We start from the raw sequence: 8,812 nt of genomic DNA, 5'->3' as shown, positions 1-8,812 counted from the left end.
TCTCAGTAGAGTTGGGATAGCAGAGAACAGCTACCACGTAAGCGACCATGCTACTCATGACACCACAGCTGAGCAAACCCAAAGAGAGAGTAAAGATTTACCAGGGAGTGGGAGGTCTACCAGCCTCCTGCCCCAACCATGCCCCCACCTGCCCATCAGTTCTGAGCCTGGTTGCTGGTGTTATAGCCCCTCCCATCACACCTGCTTTAGGGATATCCTTTCCACACCTCCCACAGAAAACCCCCTCTAAGAACCTTACTGATAGCACATCACTCCCTTCAGTGGCCACTACCAAAGCTTATATGAGAACCTTGTTCTCTATAGCTACCTCTGCCAAGATCACCAGTGAGGGTGGTGGTAAGACACATTGGAATGACTTACTGATTGTACAAAAGGCCAAGTAACACAGAATACTTACACAGCCAGGGACAAAAAGGAACACCTGCACAACTGAAAACTGACACTGGGAGTTTCCATAAGAGAACCTAGCATTTTACCCTCTTTTACAATACAAATGAGTTCAACATTTGAGAAAATTATCACTACACTGAAAGCACTTGAATCAACTATCACTCCAGCCCATCTATAAATGATTTAACTTACTTCAACCTTAATACTATTAGCTCAGTTCTTTCTTGCTCTTTTGATAAGTACCTAAAGCCTAATCTAACATGCACACACTCTCCTCCTTCATAAAGTGAAGCCCTGAAAACACAAAGTGAGGATGCCAATAGTAAAATTTATAAAGTAGATCCTAATGAACTGTAAAAGAGCCTCTGTTTACTGAAAGAGATACCATCTGATTGAAACAGAATCACCATATGTGATTGTACTATTTTTACTACTGAATAAGCATAACTCCCATGTCCCCTAATTACACATCAGTCCAAACTCCTTACTCTCACTGTTAACTGTTAGTGAGCTATTTCAGTAACACTAAATATATGACAATGACATAGTGTTAAAAAACACACCTACACCCCTAACCTTTACACAGGCGCTTATAAATGAAGACTATCCAGATTTCACTACTAAATCAGCTAAGGAAACTACCTTAATTAAGTCACATATTTTAACCATTAATTATACATCTTACATACCTATGTCTTTCACAAGATGACATACTACAGTAATATGGAAAATGACAGCTCAGACTAATAATGTCTTAAATTGACAAGTATTGCTTGAAATAAATGAAAAAAACAGACACGAGCCATATATGCTAGTGAATTTTAAAATTGTGATTGGGTAAATATTAAAAAAAAAAAACATAAAATTATTGAAGGATGATTCAGGAAGAGGAAAACTAGATCAGATAAACCCACTATGGAGGAAAGGATGAAACTGAGTTAACTTACCAGAAAATAACCTTTTTATTGAAAGCTCCCAGGCTCACACACTTGACTATCAAATCTTTTCAATTTTGAAAAATTAAGCATTTCCTAAACTGTTTCAGAGCACAAAATAATACAAGAGGTGTTCTAACTCACTTGATAAAGTTGGTATGACTCTAACACCAAATTTGACCAGAAGGCAGTAAACCTAGTGCTACAACAAGTCTCAGTAGGAATACAGACATAATAAACTACATCAAGAAACATATTCAAAGATTAGAAGCCGCATCCAGATAGAGTGCAAAATAAGGTATTTCAGTATCAGGACACATTATTAACAGCAAAGTGGGGGAGGGGAGATTTAATTTAAATAATGCTCCAAATAAAAGGCTGATAACATAGAAACAGGAACCACAGCTGCTATCACAGGCATGCATGGTTTAAGGGCCATTGGCAGTCAGGCTGTGGGCTGGCCCCATTGCTTCTGCTCACATTAGGCCACGGGCTGGGCTTCCCCAATACATCACTGATGAGCCTGCCCTGACCTTAGGGTAGATCAGGTCTGGGCCTGCAGCTGGGTTTCCCTTTTAAATATGTTGGAGAGCCCTCCCTACTGGTGCAGCCTCTACAGCATAAGTTCGCTTTCCAGCCAAAGAAGTGACCCACATGGCGTAGCACACTCCTCACCTCAGAAGTGTATTTTCAGTCCATCTGCTCTTCTGCTTCCCACTCTGTACCTCTCACTCCTCCCTCCCCTCTGGCCTGTACCCCAGTTCCTAGTTCCGGTGTGCATAAATAAGTCTTTTTTAAAAAAAGTTTCTGGAACCTTAAAATGGACCAAATTGGATGGAATTTGACTGGCTCAAATCAAACTGGAGCTGTAAACACACCAATCAGGTCTGAAAAAACAGGCAGGAGAGATAAGTCAATATTCCAGAAAGCTAAGGTCACTGACAGGCTCAGCAACCTTATCCTGGACTGACCTTCACAAGACAGACTTATCAGGAAGACTGGTCCTGGCCTCCTGGATAAAACTTGAGAACGCCATAGAAATGGCAAGACCTTTGCAATACTTTAAACTTGGAAGAAAATTTTGTATGTGAGACAATAAGGAACTTAAACAACTATGGAACTTCCATATAGCAGAATATCATCTGACCATTAAAAGTATTTTCTTAAAGTACTTATGCAGAGAAGAAATGCTTAGTGTAGTATATAAGATTATTATGTGCCACACAGAAAACTATAAATATGCTAAAATGCAAAAATTACCTGAAGGTAGAAAATGTGTTCATTCTAGATATAGGAAGAACAGTCCTGATGCTTTCTTTCCTGAAAGAAGTAAGACAGGGGCTGAACTTGAGGGAGGATGACTAATCCCACTATGGAGAGAAGAGGACATACAGATATGGAAGCATAGTTTAGAATTCTATCTGAGAGAACAGGTTTACACATAAGGATTTGGGAGTTATTTTCTTACATGACTGGTAGTTAATACCATACCCCAGAGCTGGTGGAAGCAAAAACATTAACTTTTCTCAGGTGGCCCTTCTCACCAGTTAAGAATCGTGGTCAGGTAAGAGGTAGCCCAACTTGTGAGGAGCAGGTAGAAGAGAAACCAAAGAGGCAAAAAACAAAAAAAAAGACTGGGAAATATTCCTAGAACCAGAAACAATGTGGTCATAGAAGTGAATAATGTTTCTTTGCTAAGTCAGTAGATAATTCAATGTATACAGACTGGGAAAGTTTCCACTGAACTAATAAGCAAGTATGTGCCAGGAATAGAGGAGGGAAGACTGAGAAAGTGAGGAGACATGAGGTAGAGAAGAAAACAGAGTAGAACTACCACAAAACACTCAACAGATCCACACCAGCATTTCTTTGTGTGTTACTCTCGCTGGTTTAAGGCGATGCCTTATTATGGTTTTGATTTGCATTCCCTGATTGTAAGTGTCATTGAACATTTTTTCATATTCTTGTTGGCCATTTGTATTTTCTTTTTGGAGAAGTCTTTTTACCTCTTCTGCTCATTTTTTTCACTGGCTTATTTACTTGTTGAATCATGTGAGCTCTTTGTAATCATTTGTATAGTGCGCAAAAATTTTCTCCCAATCAGGTGTCTCTTTGTTTCAGTTAATGTCTCTTTGGATGTACAGATGCTTTTTAGTTTGATGTAATGATGTAGGGAATACAAACTGGTACAACCACTATGGAAAGTTGTGTGGGAATTCCTCAAACTCCTAAAAATGGAACTTCCATATGATCCTGCAATTCCACTCCTGGGAATTTACCCAAGAAACAAACAGACAAACAAACAAAAAAACATTAATTTTAAAGGACACCTGCACCTCTATGCTATTACAACACCATTTATAACAGGTAAGATATGAAAACAATACAAATGCAAAAAAAATAGATGACTGGATCAAGAAGATGTGGTACAGATACACAATGAAATATTACTCAGCAATCAAAAAGATAAACTATGCATTCACAGCAACATGGAGCTGGAAGGGATCATGCTCAGTGAAGCCAGGAGGAAAAAGAAATGTATAGGATAGCTTTACTTTTAAGAGGAATATAGGGAAACCAAGTAAGGGGTCAGGTAAAAAAAAAAATAAAGAAGAAGAAGAAGAAGACATGAAAAAACAAAATTAACAGGCAATCATAAATCAGAGACATTCTGCATGGATAGGGGAAGGGGTCAAAACGTGAAGGAAAAGCACAAGGGACTATGGTGATGGTACATGGATGAACTGGGTGAATTGGCAGTGGGAATTCTATAGGAACTACACCTGACAGGAGAAAGCAAACATTGTACAAAAATAAACAATGATGAGGGAGAGAGTAAACTGGCAAAGCCAGAGAGAGATGTACTGTATGAAGGGAAGGTTGTTTTTAGTGAGCTAAAAGGTGTGGTTGTTTGTTGTAAGGGACTCTTGGAAACTGGCCAAAGTTAGGGGAAATAATTATTGATTAGAATAAAAAAGCTGACCAATTTCAAGGGCAAATCAAAGAAATAAAAAACAGCAAAGAAAGATCTATAAATGTGGAATTGCACAAAATTTGGTGTCTGCAATGTGCATAACTGTACTACTTACTCTAATAAACTTAGGCAACTTGGATGAAGAAATGAAAAAGAAATGTCAATTTTGAGCATCCAAGGACCCCAAATCTCTTACTGGATGTTTGTGATCAATCTTTGACAAAGGTTTCAAAAGGTATTAAAAAAAATCCAGAGTGGGAGAGAGCAGCAAGATGGCAACAGTGAAGCCACCAAAATCACTGCCTCCAAGCACTCATAGGGTTTTAAGATTAAAAACAGATAGCAGACTTACATACTACAAGTCTCAACCCAAATGAGAACATCCTGGTCTCACTAGAAGGAAGATAACTGAGGGAAACTCAGTGGTTGGGGAACCCCGATTGGGGAGTTCTGATCACAGAGCACCCCGGGCACCCAGATGCCAGAAAGTGCTGCAGAGGAAGACTTAGACTTATGGCAGCCGCTTTTTGCCCCAACCCTGCTACAGCCCTGGAGATAAACTGAGACAACTCAGCTAGGGAGAGGAAACTAAATTGCAAGAAAAGACTGCACCTCGGATCCGGGAGTACCCATGTGCCCAGGTGCTAGGATACGCCACAAATATGTTGCTGTTCTTTGCCCCAGCAGCTCTGATAAAGCCCTGGATATAAACTGAGACAATGCAGCTAGGTGGATCCCAAACTGCAGGGTGGGTGGCGCAGGGCAAAAAATAAAAATAAAAATTAAAATTAAAAAAAACTGATCTACTTAGAGCCCCAGAGGTGGAGAAGAGGATCTGGCCAATAATTGGGGCACCTCTAGCCCTACCCACATCTCCTGCCCCCCACAACAGAGAACTGAGACTAGGCGACATCAGGGTGTGATCAGGTCTTGGCATGGTCAGCAAGACTCACAAAGCCCTGGAGGTAAAAGAGAGGGAATAAAAATGGTTAGACAGGACTCAACCACAGGCACAACCCTGGGAAAATGCAACAACTTTAACAATCTTCCATGGGCACATTCAACATAGAGGGGTCCTAGGAAGTGCCTCAAATGGGGAGATTTGCTCAGGGTTCTACCTGCTTACCACATCTACCCACAAAAGCTGTGGTAAAACCCTGGAGTTAAAGAGATATGGCTGGGCTCTGTGAGAGGACCTCAGGCAGTGGGGAGGAAATGCTCAGGGAGAGACTGTTTGGAGGAGACACAAAGAGCCCTGGAAGCTCAGAGGAAGGACTGGCAGCCTGCTCAGTTGAGAGGACTGTGGCCCTCTGGCACACCCTGCCAGAGGGGATGAGATCCCACCCCACAATAGAGGCCTGAAGAATTGTGAGTCAGAAAGGCTCACAGTACTTAGAAAATAAACAAAGCCAGCCACCAACTCAACCACAGGCCCAGCTCCAGGGAGACCTACAACACTTCTAATACATCATACCCTCCATGAGCAGACCCAAACATAGAGGGGACCTGGGAGATCTGAAGGCTACAAAGATCAACAGGCACCTTCCAGAAACAAGGACTCAAAGTGTCACTGGAAGAGGCTGAACACCACAAGAGAGCCTTGACTGTTACCGGCTGAGATGACAGACACAATTACACACAGTGGGGGGCAGGAAAAATAGCACAACTCAGAATACCTTCCACAACTGAAGTGTCTGGAAGTCTCTCAGCCATCCCAGAAAGAACATCCAAAAAAAAAAAAATGCCAGTTAATAATAACAACACCGTGTCTCAGTGAATGGAAAGTATTAGAGAATACACAACAGGGAAATGAAGGCAAACAAATACCCAAGCAAGTTCACAGGGGAAAAATTCACCACAAAAAGATTAGTCACCAGAAAGTACCAAAGAAATAGAAAAACTATTTAGCCTATGAGATAGAGAATTCGGAATCACCATGATAAACAAACAAAAAGAAAATGAGAAGGAAAAAAAAATGGTATGAGGCAAGTCATCAAGGAATTGAAGAATGCAAAGAAGGAAATGAAAGAAATGAAAAAAAAAGATAGGAGACAAGCAATCAACAAACTGAAGAAAGAAAATGAGACATTAAAAAAGGAAATAGAAGAAATGCAGGCAATGAAAAAAGGAAATAGAAGAAATGCAGGTGATAAGAAGGCTACTAGAGGAGATAAAGGAGGCTGGGAAAAGTAATGAAAACAGAACAGAGGAAATAGAAGAACAAATCAGCACCCTCGAAGACACAGAAACAAAGAGAATTTAAAAAGAAAAAGAAAGAGAAGTAAAAAGGAAAAGGAATGAAGAAATACTTCAAGAGCTATCTGACACATTTAGGAAAGGAAATATCAAAGTTATGGGTATACCAGAAGGTGAATAGAAAGGCCAAAGAATAGAGAATATATTCACAGAGATAACAGAAGGGAACTTCACTAATATGAAAGAGATGAAAGTACACATTCAAGAAGCAAGAACACCAAACTACCATGATGACAGGAGAAATACATCAAGACACATCATAGTAAAACTACCAAGAATACAAGAGAAGGAAAAGATAATGAGAATGAGAAGAAGGAAGAAACAAATAACCTATAAAGGGAAACCTATCCGGATGACATCAGATTTCTCCAAAGAAACACTATGGGCAAGAAGAGAGTAGAGGGACATACTCAACAAACTCCAAAGCATTAAATGCTAGCCAAGAATACTCTATCCAGCGAAGTTCCCCTTCCTCTATGAAGGAAAAATAAGGACATTTTAGAAACTCCACACAACAAAGAGAAACTCCACAATGTCATCAAGATTGAACCCCCACTCCAAAAAATGCTACAAGAAACCCTCAAACCAAATTCAACAGAAGACTGAACAAGAACAGTTCAAAATAAAGAATAAAAATACAAAAGTATCAAAATGGCAAATGGAGGTGCCAGTATATCAATATTATCTCTAAATGTAAATGACTTAAACTCATCAGTAAAAAGACACAGAGTTGCACGATGGATTAAAAAACAGAACCCAATGTTCTGCTGTCTGCCGGAAAAAATTTAACTACAAAAGATAAAGACAGACTGAAAATAAAAGGGTGGAAAACAATCCTACAAGCAAATGGACCAAGAAAGAGGGCAGGAACCGCTATACTTATATAAGATCAAATAGACCTCAAACTAAAAAAGGTTAAAAGAGATACAGAAGGACACTACATTATGACTAAGGGGATAATACAACAAGAAAACATAACAATCATCAACATAGATGCACCAAATGAAGGAGCACCAAAATATAACAGGAAATTACTGTCATCCACGAAAATGTTTATCAGAGAGAATACATACATAGTAGGAGACTTCAATGCGCCACTCTCCACAATGGACAGATCAACAAGACAAAAAATAAGCAAAGACACTAAAGCTCTGAATAAGGACCTGGACAACATGGGTCTAACAGACATCTATAGAATACTGCACCCCAGAAAATCTGAGTACACATTTTTCTCAAATCCACATGGATCATTCTATAGGACTGACCACATACTGAGTCACAAGATAAATATCAATAGATACACTAAGATCAAAATCGTACCAACTATTTTCTCTGACCATGAGGGAATCAAACTAGAAATAAACCATATGAAGAAGGCAAGAGACACGCAGACCATGTGGAGAATGAAACCCATACCACTGGAACAATGAGGAGATCAAAGAAGAAATTAAAAAATACTTGGAGAACAATGACAATGACAACACAAGTCTCCAAAACACATGGCACACATTGAAAGCAGTTATAAGAGGAAAATATATATCAATACAAGTTCACATAAAGAAACATGAAATAACTCAAGAAACAACCTAATGTCCCCCCTTAAAGAACTGGGAAAAGAACAACAAAGTAACCCAAAGCCATCAGTAGACAAAGAAATAAAAGTCAAATCAGAAATAAATGAAATGGAAGTTAGGAAAACAACTCAATAAAATAAATCAATGAAACCAAAAGAAGGTTCTTGGAAAAAATTAAAAAAGACAGACAGGCCACTAGCCAGGCTCACAAAGAAAAAAAACAAGAGAACGCACAAATAAACAATCATAAACGAAAGAGTAGAAATCACAAGAGATCCAGAGAAATCAAAAGAATAATCAGAGAATACTATGAGCAAGTATATGCAAACAAGTTCGATAATTTAGCAGAAAAAGAAGAAATAGAACAATTGAACAGGCCAATTACAAGCAAGGAAAGTGGAGTCATCAAAACTCTCCCCTAAAATAAAAGGCCAGGACCAGATGGATGTACAAGTTAATTTCATCAAATGTTCAGAAGAACTAGTGCCTATTCTACACAGACTCATCCAAACAATTGAAAAAGAAGGAAAACTACCACCAACTTTCTACAAAGCTAACATCACACTATTACCAAAACCTAACAAAGAAAACACAAAAAAAGAAAACTTCAGACCAATCTCCCTAATCAACACCGATGCAAAAACCCTCAACAAAATCTTAGC

Source organism: Condylura cristata, unplaced genomic scaffold, assembly GCF_000260355.1.
Source record: "Condylura cristata isolate star-nosed mole 26May11 unplaced genomic scaffold, ConCri1.0 scaffold00046, whole genome shotgun sequence".
In the NCBI taxonomy this organism is placed as follows: domain Eukaryota; kingdom Metazoa; phylum Chordata; class Mammalia; order Eulipotyphla; family Talpidae; genus Condylura; species Condylura cristata.
This window is presented reverse-complemented; position numbering follows the sequence as displayed.